The sequence below is a fragment of the Thrips palmi genome, unplaced genomic scaffold (genome assembly GCF_012932325.1).
Source record: "Thrips palmi isolate BJ-2018 unplaced genomic scaffold, TpBJ-2018v1 HiC_scaffold_16, whole genome shotgun sequence".
NCBI classification, from domain to species: domain Eukaryota; kingdom Metazoa; phylum Arthropoda; class Insecta; order Thysanoptera; family Thripidae; genus Thrips; species Thrips palmi.
The window spans coordinates 12,945,361-12,968,588 of NW_023144625.1; the positions used below are offsets into that span (position 1 = coordinate 12,945,361).

A 23,228-nucleotide genomic window follows, 5' to 3' on the forward strand; every position below is an offset into this window, starting at 1 on the left:
CGCTGCTTGGCCTTGAAAACTGCTGATCGCGTTTCGGCCGGAAAAGACTCAACTAGTGTGCACGATTTTTCTATTTTGAATATAACAAAGTCGCTGTTGCGTTTTTTCTCTTCGTTTGTGGGAGCGGAGCCTGCGCGTGGAATGGACGACAGACTGCGAGAAAAGCGCGTGAGAAAAAGAGAAAAACGGTCGGCAAAGTGCGCGCGGAATATTCGGGGAATATTCCGCGACTCGTCTTTACGGGCCGTTCGTGCAACGGCCCGGCCGGCCTCCCGGAAACAACAAAAACAAAAACAACTTTGCCGCGAGAGACGCTCAGCCCCGTGCCAATTTTATTGCAAGTAAAAAGTGGATTTTGTGGGGATTTAGTCGGGCTGATCCGGCGGCGTGCCGCGCGGCCCGGCGACGAGGTCAGGGCCGGGACGAGTCGGCCGCGATGATGCGCCGATGATGATCCGAAAACCTTCCGCTGCCTTCCGGGTTCCGCAGACCCCACCAATGGATTGCCCTCCATTGGTGCGGGGTCACACGTTCGGTTCCAATCCAGTTTCGCGACTCTGTAGCTCAAAACGCGTCAAGTGGTTAGACCGCCTGCGCCGGTCCTCTGGTCCACTGTGCGCGTCTTCGTCGTCGTTAGCCCTGGCTTCACAACCTAAGCTAACCTGCCCCCAGCCTAGCCGCGCGCCCCCTGCAAAGTTAGTCCTGCAGCCCGGCGCCGCCCTGCCCATGGCTATGACCCATGGCCCATGGCAGGGCCCATGGCAGGGCCCATGGCAGGCCCCACCGAGGAGCAGCCCCGGAACTGCTCAACTTTGTTAGTGGAGCGGCCAAGGCAGGGCCTCGCCGTCATTCAGCGGAGTCATTCGGAAGAGTCGTCCTCGCCGCTCTGTCTCTCTCGCACCCACACGCGACGCCCCATGAGTGCGAGAGAGACGAAGACGACTCTCGGAGTCAGTCTGCTGATAAGTTGCGCGGTCGGGGTGTCCTGCGGCGGCGGGCTAATGACTCCGGGACGACATTACCCTTTTGGGCGTGGGGCGTGTGGCCGGCCACCGCGTCAAAGAGATGTAAACCTTTTTCTGGATTTCGGGAATTCCCTTCACCGTGTATTGAAATATGTGTAGGTCAACTGATCCAACCCCCGAGGACCTCCTCTCCGACCGGCGGCAGAGCGCCCGCCAAGTCCAGGGTAGGCCAACCCGCAGCGCAGCGGTGCCGCCTAGTTGCCTACGCACCAGGCGCTCTCAGGCTCGCCGCGCCGCCGCGCCGCCCCCTGCCCCGGAGAAGCGCCGAGCGGGCCAAGCGCGCGCTCTACCCGGAATCATAAAAAGTTGCCTCGGCGTTGGCGGCGTTCGCGGAGCTTGTTGCCTCGCGCTAGCGGAGCTCCGCGTGCCGCGTTCCGCGCAAACTTTGGACTGGCCGCCGAGCCGCAGTGGCTCGCTGTAACGGCCGAGGAAAGTGGTGCTAATTGTGCTGCCCCCTGCAGGGCCCAGGGCAGGGCCCCTGCAAGGCCCTGGCGGGGCTGGCTGGCTGGCCGTTCTGTCCGGCTGTTATTACCGTGATTTGTGGCCCGATAAATCCATGCCGCAACGAGCAAGCGTGGCGGGGCGGGGCGGGGCGGGGCGCGGACCGTGGCGGCGGGTGTGTTGTCCGCTTGTTAGGGTTCAAGGGGCGGCGCCGGGCTGCGCCAGGGGAGGAGGACCAACCGTCCACCACCCGCCAGGCCGCAGCGACTTGCGAGAAAAAGTAGAGACGAAACGCGGCCGCCGACGGTACTCGAACCCGTGTCCTCGTGGTCCGAGCCGGTGAGGGATCGCGAGGAGTTTCCGGCGGCGGGGGTCCTCGCTGGCCGGCGTTGCCCGAGTTGGCCTCAAAGGAAGCCTACTTTGCCATGCCCGGCTCGGGCGGCTCCAAGGCGCGGCTGGCGGCTAACTGGGCGTGAGCAACAGGGTTACGCGCTTGTTGGTGGGCGTGGGCGTGCACGCGCTGGACGCCCTGGACGGCCCCCGGAGGGAGGGGAGGGGCGGGGAGGACCCCGCAGCCTCGGAGGCACTCGAGGAGGAAATTGAGGCCCAGGCAGAGCGGCAGCCACACTGTAAAGCGGCGAAATCCGTTTTCGGAAATTGGTGCGCCGCGGAGCGTCGCGGAGCCGGGCTGAACCGCACGCCGAGGTGCTTCCTCGTGAGCTGCTCTCCTTCTCCCTCTCCTCCTGCTTCTTCCTTTTTCGGTGCGAAGGCTGGACGGGCTCATGGCCTTCTGAAATAGAGATCCTCGCTGGGCCGCGCGGCCGCGCCTCGAGTCATGTTTGTAACATGAGTGCGGACAGCGGGGGCGGCCGGGGCTAAGGGAATAAGGGCTTGGGGCGCCTCCCCAGTACCGCCCCACCCCGCCCCACCCCACCCCACCGCGGAAGCGCGCCAAGCGGGCGGGGTGGTTGCCGGATGGGCCAGTAAAAGTTAATGTTGGTGTTTATTGAATGCCGCAGAATGCCTTGTTTATCATTGATTGGCACGGTCGCGCGATGGTCGGCCCGGACGGCCACCACGGAGAGAGCCGAGCCAGCCCGATGGGACGTTTGTTATTGCAGGGCCAGGCTCGGCTGGGCTTCGCTATACGACGCGCGCACACGCACACACGGGACCGGAATCCCTCCCCAGTAAACATTCATGGGCATCGAAGCGTCGAAGTGCGCCGCGCCACCGCCACGCCACCGGCGCCACGCGCGCGGCCACCACACCGTCGGAAAGCGAAAATGCGCGCCAAGCGTGCGCACGACACAGGCCGATGGCAGCCGATGGCTATCTTGACGTCGACGCGATCGTGTCGTGGCGTGTAGCGTGTCGGCCACAACACCGTCATGGGACGCATCACTGTGAAAAAAAAGGAGAAGTCAAATCGGCAAGGCTGAGTACATCTTACCGTTTCGACAAACTTTGCTGCAATACCGCTCCCGAACTAAGCCACCTGTAATGCATTGGAATTTTTTTTTACAGTGTTCGCGTCCATTGCATAGAAAATTCTCTTACGCTGTTCCGACTTAAGAGAGTGCGTCTCGCCTTGGCTCGGCACAGCGTGGGCACAGCATAGCAGGGAGAGCTGGAATTGGCACGTCGGCATCTGCCTGTTCAACTGGCGAAAGTTTGCGCGCCCTTTACCCTTTCCTGCCCCCCTGCCGCCCCGCTATTCCCCATTCAAGCTACGTTCATTCTTGGCCGGCAGACTGATTCCGAGAGCGTCCTCTGTCTCTCTCGCAGGGAGTACGCCCCTTGAGTGCGAGAGGGACAGAAAACGGACTCTCGGAATCTAGTCTGCTGGTAAAGGTAGGCAGAAGGGACGGCCGTCGGCGCGGCGAGGGTGACGCGGCGCGCTCTGCAGGTGCCGCACCAACTGGGTCGCAAAGTGCTATTCACACCATATTCACGCCGTCTGTGGCCGTGCGTGTGTGTGTGTGTGTGTGCGTCCGTGTCTGTGAGCGACTCGCCATGCGTGGAGAATGTCTCAATCCGCGCCGCCCTGCGCGCCGCTTCGCCGTTTCGCCATTCACGGCGGTTTCGTGAATAATATAATAGTGGCCGATTCGTCGGAGATACCGAGCGAGATCCGCATTGGCCCCGGGGCCTCTTGAGTGCCTGTGTGTGTCCGTGTGTCTGTGTGAGTGTGTTGCCCGGTCGTGTGTGGCCCGAGGGCGTAGTCAAATAATAGAGCCATCACGTACACTCAAGGCGTCGCAACGCCGATCGTCGGGCGTCTGTAAACTGGCCAAACTTTCTTTTATAGTTCGAGTGAGCGAGAGAGACGGCGCGAGCCCGCACGTTCGCTCGTGCTCGGCGGGGCGGGGCGGCCCCGGGGGTGGGCGTGGCTTGGCGGGGCGGAGCGGAGCGTTCCATCTCTTTGGTGCTGGAATTTATTTCCCACCTGCCCGCCGCCCTGTCCACCTTTTTCGCTCATTAATTAGGCCAAATCCCGTGAAGCTGATCCCCGCACACAGCACAGTCGTCGGGAGATCGGCGGGCCAGAGCCCAGCAGCCCGCCGTGCCTCGCTGTGCTGCCGCGGCGCGCGCTGCGAGCGATGACTACCCGTCCCCGTGATTATTCTTTGGGGGTCGTCCACTCATTACGCACCGTTGTTCCATAGCTCCGTCCTTGTCGCTCCCTGGACTGCCAGTGAGTGCGAGAGGGACAGAAGCGGTGTTACGTGATGTGTGGATGAACCCTCACGGGGTTATCTTGCCGGTCGTCTCGCGTGCCCCCGTCTATTGTGCCTCGTCCACTGCAAAAGGAGGGGGGGGGGGGCAGCGCGCGCCCAACTCGCTGCGCTACTCAACGGCCGTCGTCGCAAACTTGGGCCGTAGTTAACTTTAATCACAAGCTGCTTTGGTGGGGCCGCAGCGCGGACGTGCAAAAGCTCGGCAGCACAGGACGGACATGGACTCCTGAGGGCACTCCCCCCCCTCTCCCTTGAAAGGGCGCCCCTGGATCCGCCACTGGTTGGGTCTAGAGTTTTGTCCGCCACCACCGGACTTCTGGCCCACTGTGCGCGCTGTGGGCTAGGGTGGTGGCGGCACAGGTGGCACTTAGCCCGTAATCGGCATTGTCGAACTGCGGGATTAACAAATGGCGCACTTTGTCGCCGCCCCGCCCTTTGGGGCGTAAACAGGGTAATGACAAGTGTCGTGACGGAGAGGGAGGGGGGGGAGGGGGGCGCCACCTGTTCCAACTATAGGGCCAGGCATTTGCCGGGTAAAGCGCTCGCTTCCTTGCGGGTGGCCGCGCTGCCGCGCTCGCTGGCTGCTGCTGGTGGCGTTGGTTAGTGTCAGTGCCTCGCTTCGCCGAAAAGGGGACCGTCCGGCAGCGTCGCCGCCGTCGTCGCTTCGCTTGCTTCGCTCCGCGCGTGTCGAGCAAGCAACAAAAATAAGTGGGCTGCACGAAAAAAAAAAAACAGGTTTTCGAACCATGATAATTTCCTCGAAACAAATGAACTTTCTTGCACCGAGTAAATTCACTCGTTCCGAATAATTTATCACAAGTTTTCTGGGTGTGGTGGGAGCCTCAAACCCACACTGCTTGGCAGTACGAGGAAGTTGCACCTTGCACCCACGCGCCGTGCGAAATTGGTCCTCTCGCAGTCCCCTCCCCCACGCTGCAGGGCGTCCTCCCCGTCCAGGCCACGTCCACTACGTTCAGCCGGGTCCGACATCTGGCCGGGGCCGTGGCGTCGCGACTACTGCGAGGGAGCGAGCACGGAGACAAATGAGAGAGACTGGGAGAGAGAGATGAAGAAAACGAAGAAGAAAAGGACAGCGGTGCGAGGATTGCTCTCGGTTCAATTAGATCACGGCTGCCTGCTGGCGTCGCCTGGCGTCCACACGCCCAGGGGGTAGATCCGAGCGGACTTGGGTGCCTCGGAATTAAATCTCGACCTAGCAGTGCAGTACTGTTAACACGAAGGCAGCATTCCTCATTGTTTCGCGTGTCGTAATACCTGTGAGTCAGTCCAGGGGAGAGAGAGAGAGAGAGCGCTAACTGGACGGAAGATGCCTCACCCCCTGTCCTCTGCCCTGTCCGCTCTGTGCGGCTGGCTAATGGAAATTTAAAAGTTAATGAGCTCCCGCCTGTTGGGGTGGGGGTTGGGAGGTTTCCCCCTCGCGCACACGGCAACACGCGGGCCGCACAAAATTATAAAGTCGGTGGCGCTATGCTGCGTCGCCAGGACACAGTCTCCTTTTCACTTGCAATTTCAGCACCCGGAATCCGGAGGCAGCTTGTTGGCGGGCTGCTAACCACCTGAACCCGTTTGCGAGGTCCCTTTGGTTCGCCTCCATCCGACGTCGCCCTCTCTTTCGTACTCACAGGCACTCTCTGAATCACAGAGACAGACTTAGAGACACGAAGGGCGAAGCGCAGGTCTGCCACCGTCCGGTTTGCCCAGTGTTCATCGTGTTAGTGTTGGACCGCTTGCGAGAGCGCCGCGCCTTTCGGGCAAGTTCCCACCAATTTCCCATACCACCGCGCTGCCTTTGCCCCCCGGAGTCTCGTGTGAACGCCGTCAAGTGTCCCCGCACGCTACACCCGTGGGCTGGGCGGAAAATACGATTCCTGGTTCCGGCAGTTTCTGGTCCCTGGCAGTCCCTGGCAGCGCGTGGCCATAAGCTTGCCTGACAAATGGGCGACGAGCGTGGCGGCGACCGCGGCAGCGCCATCATGGCAGCCATGGGCACGGCGGGGCGGCGCGGCCGAGGTGCGGCCGAGGCGCGACCGAGGCAGTCTCCAAGACATGACGGACGCGGTGCCGGAGACGCGCCCCCCGCCGACCGAACGGACCGAACGGACCGAACGCGCGGAGGCCCCTGAGCCCAATTACCGAAGCAACCGACCCGGCCTGGGTGGAGTGGCTTGCTGCTGCGCCGTAATGCGCTAGGTGCACTTGGCTGCCTGGCATGATCGGTGGATATGTCGGGAACGCTATGTTAGAAAAAATCCTGTTCTGGAAAAGACGTTTTCTGCCTCACCGCCAGCTTTTACTTCAATCCAAGGTCGCTTTATCACGCTCTATCAATGGCATTCAAAAGGAAAATCCGAAAACCAGCTCGCAGAGGGAGTTCGATGAATCGGATTAGGCTGGACCCAATGGACGCGCAAAGTCACAGCAAAAACCGCGAGCCACCTGATATCATGTGTGGCCAAAGCATGCTATAGGACAGTGGTTCTCAACCTTTCTCGGCTCGCGACCCCAAATTTGTAGCGAAAAATTTCCGCGACCCCCAGGAAAAGTTTCGCGACCCCACGGAACCCCTCCTTTAGCATGCCACTGCGTCTGATCCGAGGCGGGCATTTTGCTCCCTCAACGGGCAATTGGTCTTTGGACCTTCCTTTAGCATGCCTCTGTTACGGAGTGCGATTATCAGTCTTAGTTTGGGAGCAGTATTGTCTCAAAGTTGGCCAAAACGCTCAGAAATGTCTTTAAAAAATCATGTTTTGGGTCGATTTTAAGCAGCCACTGCGTCTGATCCAAGGCGGGCATTTTGCTCCCTCAACGGGCAATTGGTCTTTGGACCTTCCTTTAGCATGCCTCTGTTACGGAGTGCGATTATCAGTCTTAGTTTGGGAGCAGTATTGTCTCAAAGTTGGCCAAAACGCTCAGAAATGTCTTTAAAAAATCATGTTTTGGGTCGATTTTAAGCAGCCACTGCGTCTGATCCAAGGCGGGCATTTTGCTCCCTCAACGGGCAATTGTTCCTTGGACCTTCCTTTAGCATGCCTCTGTTACGGAATGCGATTATCAGTCTTAGTTTGGGAGCAGTATTGTCTCAAAGCTGACCAAAACAGGCACAACGATTTTTCAAAGACATTTCTGAGCGTTTCGGCCAACTTTGAGACAATACTGCTCCCAAACTAAGACCGATAATCACACTCCGTAACAAAGGCATGCTAAAGGAAGGTCCAAAGACCAATTGCCTGTTGAAGGAGGATGAAATACCGCCTCGGATCAGACGCAGTGGCTGCTTAAAATCGGCCCAAAACACGATTTTTCAAAGACATTTCTGACCGTTTTGGTAAACTTTGAGACAATACTGCTCCCAAACTAAGACTGATAATCACACTCCGTAACAAATGAATGCTAAAGGAAGGTTCAAAGACCAATTGCCGGTTGAGGGAGCAAAATGCCCGCCTCGGATCAGACGCAGTGGCTGCTTAAAATCGGCCCAAAACACGACCCCAGCTACCTCGCCGCGACCCCTTAAAATTTTTTCGCGACCCCACGTGGGGTCGCGACCCTAAGGTTGAGAACCACTGCTATAGGAACCCTCTATAAGGAAGTACAATTTTCCAAAATTGGATTGCTGCTGTATTTCTGCGGACTGATTCTCACTCGTTTCCCTGCAGCGCTGATCTCTCCTCTTCAAGGGGTTAGAGTGCTTCCAGCGCAGCAGTTTGGCGAGATGATATCTGCATTCCCTCTCAGTCTCAGCTCCGGGATTCTCTCGTGGGCTCGCGCCCCGGCTTGCCCCGGCTTGAGCCCCGGTTGGTGCTGGGTCGTCGTAGTGCCTCCTTGACCTCACCGCGAGCTCCACCCGCTCCGCCACTCGCAGCGACAATCCCCCCCTCCCCCCCAGGGCAGCACATCAAGGACCTTCCCTCTGCAAAGATGCTTCACTTGGGCTTCACAAAAGAAAACTCCTCTAAAAGTGTTCCCCCGTTTCATGAAATGCTTCCATGATTTATGGTTGGGATTTGAACTTGGATTTGAACCTCTGAATTTCCCCAGCGTCACATAGCGATGCCGCACGTCCTTGGGAGGTTCGTGAGCTGTCCCCCAGCCCCAGCGAGGAGGCCAAGAACTGCGGCCATGATCCGCCCTTTGTAAATTCGGCCCAGTGTGGCTTGCTTTGACGGGGGCGCGTGCGCGTGGGGCGCGTAGTGGGGTGTCGAGTCTTTCTTTGATCTGTGGGCCCGGGGATTGGGCCAGGGTGCCTGGGCCTGGGCCTGGGCGGGGTGGGAGGGGAGGGGACCGACCTAAAGGCTTCGACCGGTCCCGCCACCGGACCCGGACGGACACCGCCAGGTGTACACGAAATGTTTTTCTCCTGTTTGCTTCCGGTGGCGGGGTGATTAGCATTTGGCAGTATTGTCACGTGATTGTGTTGTTGCAGCGGCTGCCTGCCTGTGGGGTTCCAAGGGTCCGAGCGGCGCGGAGGCCACCGCCAAACAGCGCTGCCCTGCGCCAACGCCCAGCCCCGCCAAGGAGCTCGGCAAGGACCTCGCCAAGGACCCCAGCCGGGACCCGGCGAGGACGGGCAAGGCGAGGACCAGCCGCGCGCCCAAAATCGCCGACATACCAAGGTGAGTCCCATTCCCATTCCCTTCCCCCAACACGCCGGCCAGCAATGCGTCTAGCGATGCGTCCGTCCGCAGCAGCGGAAAGGGGCGCCAGAGCAGCGTGACGCATGAGACTCTCTCGGCCAGTAGTAAGGGACGCCCATTGTGCCAGCCGCCATTTTGGGGCTATGATGATTGCTTGCCCTTGAGTGCGCCAACCTACCCCGAGGGCCACGCCATCTTGTCCGACACCTCGGGCAGAGTTAGGCTAATGCAGTCTCTTGGGCTGGAAGTGCGTTGGAGGGAGCCCTGAGGACATGAACAATGGGCTCCCAAAATGGCGGCAGCAACAATGAGGCCTTCTTACTACTCAGAGCTTCGAGGGCTTCAGTTCTTCGAGAGGTTCGCTACGCCCTTACGAAAGCTGTACTTTGCAAGGGCTGCAATCGCCTCTGGGCATGGTGCGGCCCCGATCCTAGAAAAGGGGTCGTGCCAGTAGTATAGAGTCTCCAGCAGCACCAGCGACGAACTGCCACCCACATGTCGGCAGTAAAAAAAGAGACACAGCGCTGGCCCGGACAACGCCGCTGCTGGCTTCGACAGCGAGCGGAGGTCCGAGGAGAGCTTGCTACTTAGCTAAATTTCCTTTTGTTTTTCGCCGCGAACAGCACTGTCCGTAAAGTTGGGCTGGAATTAAAATTTTCACGTTTACACGACAGTTGACACGGCAGCTGTGCCCCAGTAAAGCCTCAGGAGCGCGGGACGGTGGAAGGGGGGCTGTTTTATTTTCCTGCCAATTAATCAACGGAGGGCCGCCTTGGCCGCAGAGCAAACACGCCTACACACGCACACACACACACAGGTCTACCTGATTCGCTGAGACGCGACAACATGGATGACCCGGATTATCCGCTACGACCCATAAAGCGAGTTGGCCCTGGGGGCCTGGGGTCGTTCGGCACGCCGTAAGCCGAGCGCGTGAGGCGCCAAAAGAAAGTGCGTGGATCTCACGTTTGCTGCTGAGAACCAGCGGTCGAATTCGATATCTCGAATTCAAGTGCCACGTGGGTGGGAAGATAGGCGCCGAGTGGCGTCCCGGCGTCCCGGCGTCGGCATTTGCGGCTCTGGGACACGCGCGTCCAGAAGGCGACGAAGGCGTCGGGGCGGCAGGAGGCAGTGGCGAGGCAGTGCCGAGGCAGGGACGTGAACAGACTGGGATGACGCGCGGCCGAGGACACCGTGTGGAAAATCCAGTACAGTCACGCAAAGAAAAGGCGGGACGAAAAAAAATTAGGGCAGCTGTAGGCGTTATGCAAGACGGGGTTTGGCTATTTGCATGCAAATGAGGCTTAGGCGCGGCGGGAGTAGCGATAGAAGAACGGCTCTAGAATGATGGGTCCGCTGCCTCTCAAAGGAACGGTATGAGAAGCGCCCGGAAACAAAAAAAAAGCCAGGTGATGGTATTTGAACCCGGGTCACGCGGCAGGGAAAGTCGTTTCGGCGTTTTGTGCCGATTTTGCAGGAATGTGGAGGGTCGGTCGCTGGTGCCATCGGTCCGAACGGCTATCCCTAAACGGGTCTTGTGCGGGGCAGCTAGGGTCGGCCCGGCAGAGCCCCAGGTGTGCACTAACTTGAGGGGTGCGCTCGGGGGGCGTGGGCGAGGCGTGGGGAGGCCCCGCCGGGCCTCGCCGCCCGCCTGCCGGAGTGAGGGCGCTCCAACACAAGTCCTTCTCCTTCCCTGTCTCGAGAGGGGTGGCCGCCACGGCTCAAAGAGAGCGTCACGCCTCAGCCTCCTGGCTGCCAGCACTGCCTGCCTGCCTGCGGGGCCCGGTCCTGGCCGCGGCGCCACACGCACCGACGCCCAGCAAGGGCCACGGGGTCACAAGGGCCACTAGGGCCGCCGGGTCACAAGGGCCATAAGGTCCTTAGGGTCACAGGGCCACGCGCTGCAGGGCGGGCGGGGCTCTGAAGGGTGCTGCACGTCGGGAAGCGAGCAGCCACCGAAGTCTCTATCAGATCGGGGCACGCACCGCGGGCGCTGGTCTAGCCCTTAATGGCAATGGTTCTGCCGAGTGCGGCCGTGGGGTGTGCGTTGAGTGGCCTACCCGCCGGGCGCACGGAGGCCACGGCTTGGCAGTGTCGCGGTGCCTCGCTCCGGAACCGCGGCCTTGCGCCTCTCCGGCGGTTCCGGAGCGAGGAAGCACGGAGCTGCAGTTGGGTGGATTGCCTGACAGGCCGGCGAGTCAGCGGGCTCCTTTACTAAACTAGTTAAGACCCGGCCAAACTCTACGGCCGAAATTCCTCCGTGCCGGCAGTGGCGTGGCAGTGCCGGTGCCATTAGTGGGGCTCTCTGTAACTGCTTCCCGCCGCCTTGTCTCGCCGGCTTACGTTTTGACGCACTGACGTCCTGGCGAGGCGCGCGCCGCTCCGGTTTCCCTCGCCGGGTTTCGGTATCCGACCTCCGGAGCAGCGACGCAGAGAGCGCTTCGGGATCAGCCACGCCGTCTAATTGTCCCGGCCGTGTTCGCGGCCGTGTCGCTGGAGGGTCGTTTCGTCGCTCTGTCTCTGTCGCACCCACGGGCCGCAGACTTGGCCGTGGAGGTGCGAGAGAGACGCAGCGTCGCGCCGCCCACTCACTCCCGGCCAAACACGGGGGCGCGACGAGCAACCACCGCGCTGGCGCCGCCACCCGAAATGACATTCGTGCAAATATTTCTTCCACTTTCCCTTTCTGCGCTCCTCTCTCTCGGCGCTCCTCGGGCGGCACTTGGCTCGTCGGGACACTGTCGGAAATAATGGCGAGGCACTGTCAACACGGAGGCCCTGGAGGAGCGGATGGTGTTTGCCCTCTCCGCGGCCCTCTAGATTGTGGACGGTTGCTAACTACTTCTGCGGGGATCGCTGCAAGGAAGAGTGTGAACAGCACAGAAAACAGAAAGCACAACGACGAACAACGTGGACCTGCACCCCGCCGGGAGCACCACCAGTTTGCCCATCATTTGGCTGCCCGGGGCCCGAGGCGCCCAACAACAACAACAACGACGACGACGACGACGACTACGAAGACTACGAGGAAAAGAAGAAGACCCTGCGCCGTTGCGCTGGTGCGGCTGCGCGCGGCCTCCCCGTTGCTAGGCAACAGGTCCCCGTCACTGACCAAGACCATTCATCCGAGCAGCTTAGCCTGGCTCCTTACTTGTCTGTCAATAACGTATTGATGGTGAGTCGAGGCGAAGGCTGTGAGACAGGGCTGGCTGGCTGGCTGGCTGGCGGCAGGGGGTAGCCGACTTAGCCGACACAATGCCAATGGAAGGCAACAAACAGCCACTGACGAGGCGGATGGGGCGGATGGCTTGTCGCCTCGGCCAGCCGTCGCTCTGTCTCTCTCGCACTCATGGAGCGTCCCGTATGGGTGCAAGAGAGAGAGACAGAGCGACAGAAGCGACTCTCGGAATGAGTCTAGTACTGCCTACGCGTCGCCCGAATAAGTCAAGATTGGGCTGGGCGGGGAATTAGGCAGTATAGTCGTCTGAGCGCTCTGAGCGCGCACGCGTCACAGGTACAGCTAGGTAGAGCCAGTACTCCCGTTTGCGCGTTTGCGGGAAAGGGATGGCCCTTTTCAGGCCGGAGAGGAAACGAAACTGGACTTGCGCGCCCTGGCTGGTCGGGTCACATCACAGCAATGCTCTCCACTCTCGCTTGCCTTTGGGCTCGACTCGCCACGACTCGGAACTCTCATCGAGTAATGGTGATGCCGCCGCAGCGGACCGATTCCGAGAGTCGCGTTCGTCGCTCTGTCTCTCTCGCACTCATGGAGCGTGCCGTATTGGTGCCAGAGAGACAGAGCGACGGAAACGACTCTCGGAATCGGTCCGCAGGAGAGCAGCCGCGCGCACGGGCGCTACGCCGCACCGCTGCCGGATTTGTCGCCAGGTCGCCGTTTGAAGCGGGGCCCTGCGGCTGTGGCCCAGTGGCCCGCACGCTGGGGCGGGGCCGGGCGGGGCGAACCCATCTCGAAATGGCGGCAAAGTGATGACGAAAACGCGGGAAATGTGTGTCGTACTTCGTACTCGCCTGCCGAGGGTTGGAGGACTCGCGTTTGGTCGTGTTTTCGACGGGCGGGTGGCTGTAAAGGTAGCTGTCAGTGTCAGGCGGACGCGATGTGTCGCCACGTGTGTGTGTGTATGTTTGTGTGTGTACGTGTGTGTGGGCACGTGCGCAGGGCCACACAGACCCGCACCTTGTCCGTCTCATAAACATAGCAGCGCCGCGAGCGGGCGCCCCCTCCCCGTGGGGTGGTGGGGCGGGGCGGGGCGGGGGGCAGGGCGGGGTTGGTGGCGGGCCGGGCGCGCCCCTCAGTGCCACCGCGTGCGCCGGGCCGCGAGCATCGCATGGCAGAGACGCCGCGCGCCGCGACGCCCTCGCCGTCGTCGTCGTGAGCATCGCGAGCACGACAACAACACGCCGCGTGTCGCGGGACCGCCCGGGCCGCACCGTCCGGGCCGCGACGAGGCGCGACGACGTGGCCGCCGACACGGCGCGGATCACCACGACCCGGTACCTGCGGTCCAGGTGAGCACGCCCAGAGCACGCCGTCGAGGCACGCCGTCGAGGCACGCCGTCGAGGCCAGCTAGGAGGTGGCGGTCACTACCCCATCGGCGGCGTCCCGGGCCCAGGGCGGGCAGACGGACGGACAGCGCCAGGGTCCTCGGCCGGAGCAGTCCAGGGATGTGTTGTCGAACAAGCCGACCCTCCATCGCGACAACGCCGTGCTCCGGGGCGATAGAAATGTGGCGGTTCGAGGACTCGGGCCTGGCCGGGCCGGGCGGTCCACAAAGATGACACGACGGACACGTCAAGTGGCATGTCACCGCGTCGCCGCTCCGGACGCGTCAATGGCTGCCAGCCCCGCCAGCCCCGCCAGCCTTGGTTTGAATGGGGGCCGTGCTGCCGCGGGGCTGGCTGCCGCCATGGCCGCGAAGGTCGCGCGGAGCCGTGAAAGGAGCGGGAGGGAGAAAAACACGATTCCAGCCTGGAAAGGGAAAACTTTGGGGAATTGATATGAAGTGAATTACGCGCTGGGGAGGGCCCGCCGGTCGACGGCCAGCCCCGGGCCCAGCCTGGGGCCACGATGGGGCCACGATGGGGCCACGATGGGACGGCGGCACAACCATTCCGCTGCCGGCTCCTCGAGTTTTAATCTTTCCGTCGCAAATACGACGGGAGGAGCCATGACGGCCAGGCCAGGCCAGCCGAGCAATTACCCACGGCAGGTGAAGAACGGCCGGCCGGCCCGAAGTTTTCCGTCTCATTCCGAGTGGTCGATCCAAAGTGCCGTGAAGGTGGGCCGCCGTGCCGGTATACTGTAACATGCTGCGCAGCGCGGACATATATAGATGGCGCGCAACTCCCGAAGAAGAACAATACGAAGAGATCGCTGTCCCCCTCATCTTATTATTTCTTTCGTCTTTCGTTTCAGTTTTTAGTAGCAATCTCCTTCGGGGAAACGACTGTACGGAGCAAAACAATCGCATTGGCTCGCTTTTATATATTTCTGCTGCTGTAACGTAAACAACCCAAACAGCGTATGACTCAAAACGAATTATTTTTTATTATTCTGATTGTTTTATTAAAGTCAAATGTCGGTTTAGTTGACTGCGTTTACTGCAGCGCTTTGAGTTATGGAGGTAATTCGCCCGACTTTGCCTGGGCAGTTTCTCTGTCCTCGCTGAATGAGCCCCCCCCCCCCTGCCCGGAGACAAACACACAAAATAAACAAACAAAACAAAAACAGCAAGAAACTACAGTCACGTGTGGCGCGGCGATTATCATTTTGTTTTTGTTTCGCTTCGTTGGCAGCCTCGCCGGCAGCCCTGCAAGGGTGGCCCGGGGCATCCTCCTTGACTCGCGCTGGAGTGAGAGTCCTATTTATGTTGCGAGTTCGTTAGCGGCCAGACGTGTCCTCCAGCGAAACAAACATCAACTTTTGTTGTTCTTGTTGTTGCGGAGCGAAGCAGCAGTCTACTTTGCACGGCCACAAAGTTTAAGATGCTTTGATAGACTTTGAGGGGTGGCACGAACCTCGTGTCTTGCCGCCGACAAACAAGCCGCACGTGTGATTGCGGATGTGTGTGCGTGTGTGTGTGTGTGTGTGTGTGTGTGTGTGTGTATGTGTGTCACGAAACGCCTTGATCCCCTTTTGAATCCGCGCGCGGCGACGCGGCGGCGCCCGTAAGCTGCTTGGGTTGGCACCACGTCGTCGGCTGCTGGGAATATCCACACGGCGTCATTGCCGTGCCTTTCGACAAGAAACAAGTAAAGAAATGGGGGAAATGCTAAAAATATCTTAAGGTTTTATTGTTTTAAATATTAAAGTCTGTTTTTTGTCGGCCGTAGCGTGTAGACCCCGGGTCCCTTGTCGCAGGCAGGTGTTTTTCCTCCCCCCCCTCTCTTTCCCCTCCCCGGCCGATACCGCCGATACAGTTCCCCGTCCGGGCTGCCCGGGGTGCGCGGGCTGCGCCACTGACTCTCAGCCTTGAGAGATGGAGATCGGTCCGGAAAGGCAAAGGCACTTGCACGCGAAGCACGCGATACCCAGTGCACCGACAGGCGCGCGCGCCGGCAGGCCTAGAGTAAGAGAGGCGGGCTCGATATAAGGCTGTGCGAAATGCTTTCCCAGCCGCGCTGCCGGCCGGGAGGCAGGCATCACGGAGATGCTGGAGGCCTGCCGGGGGATAAAGTTGAACAAAAAAATCACACTAAAGATCCAACGCATTATTTTGATCAGAACGAATAAATACGGAGTTAAATGAGAAAAGAGCTGCTATGGGTAAATTCGCAGAAACTAACCACGATTTTGACTCCACTGCGAGCAAGGCCCCTTCTTTTTTCCCTTTGGTGATTTTTTGAAAGCCGTGTGTTGCGGCATAAACAGATGTTTTCCCCAAACGCATCGGTTTGCTTCATTCTGTGCCGCGCTACGCGTGCCGCCTCCCCTCCAGCACTCCATTCACAGGTGCTTTTGCTAGCGCCTTCATCTTTTTCCCCCTTTGCCTCCTAGTTTTCTTTTCTGCTCTCTTTGTTTTTTTTTTGTGCATTTCGCGCGCGGCTTCGCTATACATCCGACTGGCTTAGTCCCCGCGACCTCCAGCCCGCCCCAGCCCGTGCACGGGGCGTTATAACGCACCGGAAGCCCCATCTTTTCTCTCTCTCTGCCGGTAGGGTGTAAGCCCCGTCTTCTCCCTCCCTCCCTCCCCAGGTGGATCCGCGGGGTTTCCAGCGCAATAAGGACTCGCGGCCCTGGACGGCCCGCGCCAGCCGCGCCGCCGCGCCCCGTCCCTCCTCGCCGAATTTATCTGGGCGGAGCGGCGGCGCGGCGGCACGCGGCAGCGGCCTGCCAGCCCGACTACCTGCAGCACGGCCGGGGCGCGATCATTTACCACTGCAGCACCCTCGTGTATTTCAAACACAAATCCATTTCACCTTCGCTCGCTCCTCGTCCGTCTTCCTCTACGACCCCACCCCCTTCTCTCTCTTCTCCGAGGTGAACTTATCCTGCGCTCGGCCGCAACTCGAGTCTTTGCCTTCGCGAGGGTCGCATCGCGCATCGCGGGTCGATTTGAGGCCTCTTTGTGTCACCGCGTTATTTCGACGAAAGGAAAGGGGGAAAAAAAGACGAAAACCTTGTGAGGTGCGCACCGCTGTAGAGCACCTAAGGGAGCCCCAGACGCAACTATATCCGCCCCGAAAGTGGCTGAGATTGAGAAGTTGGCTGAGAATGTGGGGCCCTGGCTGCGGCCCAGCGGCTCCGCGGTGCGCCCTGCGCGCTGGAGGGCGCTGCAATTGGCTTGAATTGAAGGAACAAGGGCTGCTAGGGCGCCGCTCTGGCGGCTGCCATCCCGAACGCGGCACGCGGCCCTACTCCGTCGAAAATTTCACAACACTGGATTTTAACAAAAACTTTACCCGCCCGGAAGTTATGCTATATGTATTAGAAAGTGGCAGTTTTGGAATTTTCCGCGAAGAACGGAGGCAACTTTTTTCCCACCAATATCTTTACGGATATCCAAGATTTTTCTTTTTTACAGTGTTGCTTTAACTGGCAGTCACGCTTTGGCTGCTTATCGGCAGGTAGCTGTCGCGGCGGCGCCGCATTTTAAAACCCATTTTTCGTGCTTCGCGGGGCCCCTTTCTTTCCGCGGGCGAAAAAGAAACAAGTTATGTTGGCACACTCTCCAATCCCGCGGCGCTTCTCTATTTTATTTGTTTATGTTATTTATTATTATTATTTCCCCTCCTGGGGATTGCAGCGCCCGTTCGCGACAGGAAGGCGCCCACAAGGTGCGCGTTGTTGGAAAAATAAAGAGACGCTCAGATGAGCCAAGGCGCTGCTAAGGCGCTGCTTGCCAGAGAGAGTGTCTCTAGCCTCGGCGCGACGTCCGACTTAGAGAGTGACTGCGATGAAAAATTCAGCGCGCCCCCTCCGCACTCTTTCCGATAAGACCAGGAAGGAGGAGCGGCCGTATTTTTAGACGGGCGTTACATTAACCAGAACCGAAAGTTGGAAATTCATAACGTCGGCCGGCGCGGCGGCGCTTCCCTCGGCCTCCCTAAATTTTAGATGAGTGTTATGATAGGGGAATTGTTGTTCGGCACGGGGAATATCCGAATAGCGGGATGGAGTTCGCCGCGTGGCCAAAAAGAAAGGAACAACTTGTATCCAATCCAATACAGTGCTGCTTTCACGCCTCATGCCACGCAAGGCATTTCATTGCCCCGCCGTCCAGTCTGTTCTGTTCTGGCCGTTTATACTCGACTTTCTGCGTTCTGGTCTCCGCGCGTCCCCCTCCCCGTTCCGAAGCCCCTTTTTCGGCCCTTTGGTGCCCCAATCTGCGCGGCGTCAATGGCAAGTCAATGGGCGTTCCCTTCCTGGACCCCCCCCCCCACCCCCCGCTCTTTAAACCCGTTCCCCCGGGCGCTTCTCCGCAAACAGAACGCCTGTTCCCTTTGTAGCGGGGGCGGGGCGGGGCAGGGTGGGAGTTGTAAGGTTTTTGGCGGCGGCGCGGCCGCGGCCGAAGAGAGAGGTAAAGTTATCCCACCTCTGGCACCCCCCCCCCCCCCCCTCCCTCTCTCTGTCTCACTCTCTCTGCCTCCCTGTGGCGGGCTGCGTCGCTCGAGAACGCACCGCGCGCGCGGGCGCGCTTCCCCCGAGGGGGAAAGGGATGCAATGCCTGTCTGCCTGTCGGCCTGCCTGCCTGCCTGCCTGCCTGGCCGGCTGGCTGCTGGCACATCGCGCGGCTGGGAATAATATGTCGTCCATTGTCGTGGCGTGGCGTGGCGCGGCGTGGCGCGGCGTGGCGCGGCGTGGCCTGGCATATGCAATAATAGGTTTGCGGCACAGCGTGTGGCGGTCGATTGGGCGGCGCCGGGGAATAATAGGGACCCGTCATTCGGAGTGGGAGCGCATTGTCTCTCTCGCACCCCCACGGGCACGCACCGCCACGCACGGACAGCCACGGGGCGGCGCGGTGCGAGGGCGACAGAGCGAAGACATGAGTTCGGAATCGGCCTGCAGGGACGCCCAATGGGGCCTCGGAAGGGACTCATTGGTTAGCGCAGATGCCCGGCCCGACACCCTCTGTCCTCCTTCTTCTTCTTCTCCTCCTCCGTCTCCTTCTTCCTCTCCTCCTCCCCGCCTCCTCCTCCCTCTGCTTCTTGCGCACCACTGCCGCTGTTCTGAAATGTAAATAGGCCGGAAATGGAAATGGCGACGACACGATGCAGATGAAGCAAAACGTTTTGTGCCGCGTCGCGTCTCATCTCGTCTCGCCGCGCGTCTCGCGCCTCGCGTCGGCCCGCCCTGGCCCGGCCTCCAGACTCATGCCGCGAGAGTCGTTCGTATCGCTCCGTCTCTCTCGCACTCGTGGGGCGTCCCATGGGGTGCGAGAGAGACAGGGCGACGGAAAGGACTCTCGGAATCAGTCTGCTGGGGTGACGGGCTAGGCCGGGCTAGGCGGTGTGGGTGGCGTGGGTGGACTGGCGTGGGTCTATGGACGATAAGCGACGTAGCGGCGATACTGCTAGGCTAATAGTGGCCGGGCCCTAAAAGACGCGCGCGCGCGTGTGCGTGTGTGTGCACGTGTGTGTGTGTGTGTGCCAAGGATTACGAGACAAGCGGACAGGCCGATACGGTACACTGGGGACGGGGGATCATGCTGGTCTTCTCGACAGTCCAACACAAACACACGCACTCGCGCGCGGACAAACACACACACAGCGGGTGCGCTCTCACACACACAAGCGCGAGCGCTCACATACACACACGCACGCACGCAAAGTCTGCGGGCAAAGTGGTGGCCGGAATATTGTCAAAGTTTTGCCGCCTCGCCGCCCCCGTTGCCGTCGCCGAGGCCGACCCCGACCTCCCCCAGCCCCAGCCAGCGCGTGGCGGCGGTGGCGGGACGGGGCGGGGCGGGGCGGGGCGGGGCCTTGTTGGGCCGGGCGGGCGTGAGGCGCCGTGGCCGTTGCGGTCCGGGTTAGGCGCCCCTGACGTAGACGTGCCGACGCCGGGGCCTTTGCCGTGGCCTGGTCACACCATGACCCCATTACGGCACCAACACACACACACACACACACACACACGCACGCACGGCGGGCGCTTGGAATGCCTCGCCGCCCCAATGGCGCTGTGCCGGGCTGTGCCCCTGACGCCCCGCTTCCTAATCGCTATATTCTCCCGCCACGCTGCCCGCTGCTGGCTGCTCGCCGCTGGCGCGCGGTGACTGCTGAAAAATGGACGGGTGGTCGTCGTGATGGTGCGGGCCGTGGTTCGCTGCGGGCCTGGGCCTGGCCTTTGGGCGGCTCGGCACGCGCGCTGGCCCGGCCGGTTCGAGAGGGCGGCCCGATAAGGCCTTATCAGCCCGAGGGGCGCGTGGCGGCGTGGCGGCGTCGCGTGGAAGCAGCAGTACACGGGTTGTCGCAAATAAAACTGGCCGACCGACGCGCATGCTGACGAACCCTTCTCGCCGCCCTCGCCGCCCCCACCGCGCCTTCCTCTAGGCCATTGATTCCCTCGGTTGGCTGACCTTTCGCTCCCCGCCCCGCATCGCCCCGCCCCGCCCCGCCCTGGTGATCACGCCCCTTCTGCAAGGATGATTTATACGCCCCCGTGAGGGCTGGGCTCTGATTCGAGGGCCGACTGACCCCCGGCGCCCCCGGCCCTGCTGTAAGGTACACTCTCACACGAGGCTATCTCTCAGTGTACCGCCGCACAGTGGGCCACACGACCTGTGGAGGCGGCCAAAATGGGGGTGAGTGAGAGAGAGTGAGAGAGAGAGACTGTTCCTCCCGCTGTTGGTTGGCAATGAGGTTAGCGCGCGAAGCGGAACAAAGTTTTGTGGGTAAATATCATGGCCGGGTGGCCGGGCCCCGGTTGGCTGCCCGGGCCGCGCGGTGGCGGCCGAGACCGAGACCGAGGTTAGTGGCGACGCCGACTGCACCGCCGCGCTTTGCCGTTGTTGGAGCAACTTCCAGTCGGAGCGCTTATTTTTTATTTTTTGCCCTAAATGCCCACCAACCCCACAAACGGGACACACGCGGACACGGCGGCAGGACACACACACACACGCATGGCACACCTGTGTCGGTTTGATGCAGTCGTGCCCCTGATGGTCTGCCCATCCTGGGCACCTGTCGAGGTAAGGGGGCGACGCCACTGGGAGCAGGGGCGGGCCGGCAGGGGGGGGGGGGGCTCTTGATTTATAGAGCACGTGGCACCACGCCGAGGCCCCCCGGTGCCCCCCGGTGCCCCCTTCCCCGCAGCATTCCTCCATTACGGCTGACCAATAGATTACCCCCTCCCCCGACTTGTCGGGATCCACTTGGCTTATTTGAAGGCGAGCCCTCATCCATCGCTGCGCGCCACTTAATGGGCCGCGTGTCACAAGGCACTCCCAGTCCTCAATGGGAACAAATTTTATATTTTACGAAAATAATGTGAAAGGTTGGAAAACGTGAGAAGAGGGCCCTTAGTCCCGCCTCTTCCCACCCCCTCTTTTTCTGCCAAGTTTTTCATCAGGCTGGCGGTTTGGCCGGTGCCCTTTGGGCCCTTCGAGCTCCGAACTGGTACTATGTTTGGCCGACCCTCTGCGCCGTCGGGCCGTCGGCGGATGGCTGGATTTGATGGACTCTTCGGTCAGCCCTCTTCGGCCCTCCGTCCGTTCGGCCCTTCCAGTGTGCTGCCCGGCAGAGCCGGCAGTGCCTGCCCACGTCGTGTACCTCTCGAGGGCTGCACCGCGGTTAAAGTCCGCCAACCAAGAGCCCGGCCAGCGGCGGGCTGGTTCCGAAAGTCATTCCGTCGCTCTGTCTCTCTCGCACCTGTGCGGTACGCCCCGCGCGTGCGAGAGAGACAGCGAAGGACTTCCGGAATGCGGGACGGCGGGACGGGCCATGAATAAACAAATGGCGACTCCTTGACCTGCGGACGGTCCGACGGGCGGCCGGGACGGAACTTTGCCGCCAGAGCAGCGCGGGCGCGACGGAGCGACGGACCCGCCCGCTCTCGTCCGCCGAAAAGGCAAAGTGCATCGAAGGCTTCGTCAAACTGCCGGAAGTTGGATGCGCCGCGCTGCCGAAAGTTGGCGGGCCCGGAGGCCCGGAGGCCTGGAGGGGTGGGCCGTCTTGTAATGAAATAGAAAAGGCTGTCAAGTAGCCCTCCCTTCAGGCCCGCTCCCCCTCCGGGCAAACGTGCAGTGGCAGCAGCAGTGAACTGAGAGAAAAAAGGGGGGAAAGGGAAAAAAAGGGGGTCGGTCTGGGGTAAATTTGGGCATCAATGGACTGCAGCTCAAGCAGCCCCACCTGAGGGGAACGCCGCCGATTGGGTAAAAAAGGGAAACCTGAGAGGAAACGTCTCCGCCGGAGGAAGCAAAACGGAATAACCAGTTTAACCCACGGGTTAGCAGGGCTGCCCCATCGCGGAGGGGCGACGGGCGGCGTTCTGCCGCGCCCCTCCCGGAGCGGGGATCCTTGGCCAGGACTCCAGGACCTCGCCGCGTGCAACGAGGCTGCGGCCGCTCCGTCTCCCTCGCACCCCTACGGGACGCCCCGCGAGTGCGAGAGAGACAGAGCGACGACAGCGCTGCTCGCCACCAGCCTGCAGGCCAGCTGGCGCGCCGTGCCGCCAGCGCAGAGAGAAACTTAATCTAGAAAAATGGAATTTCTGCTTGCTTTTCATTTGGCGGCTTCCGGGCGCCGCTGACGAGCTGGCCGCGTGTCCCGCCTGCTCCTCCTCCTCGCTCTTGCTCTTGTTCTTGTTCGCGACTCGTAATCCAGTCGCTCCTCGAGTGGGGCCTGCCGGGCCGGGGCTGCCGGGGCCCGGGGGCCCGGCCCCCAGCGCGCCTTGCATTTTTTAAAACGAAACTCGCGCTCCCGGTCCTCCAGGTCCTCCGGGTCCGGGGGGGCCTTCAGGGGGGCGACGCCGAGCCGCAGCGTGACGTCGACGTCCGCGCGCTCTCTCCTAGAAGAGATTTAAAAGAAACAACAACACAAAGAGGGCGAGAGTCGAGACTGGCAGCAACAACAACAACACAGTGGCGTGGCGCTGCTGGGCGACGGCGGCGACGTGACCGGGCGAGCCGAGGCGAGCGCCCCGCCCTGGTCTAGCCCTTAATGGTAATGGTAATGCCGCTCGGGCCGCCCGCCGCGCGCCCGTGCACGGTGTTGCCTATCCTCGACTCGACGGGCGCTCCCCGCCTCGGAGCCCCGACGCCCAGACGCCCTGCAGCCGAAGCCTCCCAATCGACGCCGAGGTCTTCTTGCAGCGTTTTGCCTCATCCCCTGTTTTAATCCGCGGCATCGGCGTTGCCCGGCGCTGCCCGGCGGGGCGGGGATTTCCGAGGCCGCGCCAAGGACCGCGCCCCGAATGGCCGTCTAGGCTGCCCCGCCGGCCGGGCAGCCCTTGATGAAGACACCCAGAAACAGAGACTTCTTGTTCACGAGGGACGAGTCCCGGACGGGCCATCGCGCCGCTGATCCGCCCCCCCCCCTCCTGCAGCGCGATTCCGAGAGTCATCTTCGTCGCCCTGTCTCTCTCGCACTCATGGGGCGCTCCGTGCAGGTGCGAGTGAGACAGAGCGACGGAGACGACTCTCGGCATGAGTCTGCTGGCGTTCCAGCCCCCTTCGCGGCCCTGCCCCCGACGCCCCCGCCCGGCCATGCAAACGGTCGAAGAAAGGGGCCCCGGCGAACAAGGCGTCGAGGAGGAAGAGGAGGGGGTTTTTTTTGTGGAGGCGAGGTCCCCGGGGAAGCGCCTCGCGGGCCCCCCGGGGGGGCACGCCCCGGCACGCCCCACGGCACGGGCCCGGCCGCCACCCAAAAGAGGCACGCCCCGGACGCCAGGCCGCCAGGGCAGCCC

At 61.3% G+C, this 23,228-nt stretch overlaps 1 protein-coding gene across 2 annotated transcripts in view; it reads left to right on the forward strand.

Moving 5' to 3' along the window:
• LOC117642088 (calcium/calmodulin-dependent protein kinase kinase 2) overlaps nt 1–23,228 on the forward strand; it is a 65,067-nt gene that overhangs the window by 9,543 nt on the left and 32,296 nt on the right. For both annotated transcript variants that reach the window (XM_034379923.1, XM_034379924.1), the window contains exon 2: nt 8,652–8,841. The gene's annotated coding sequence lies outside the window, so the exon portion shown is untranslated. The remainder of the gene's footprint in view (nt 1–8,651; nt 8,842–23,228) is intronic.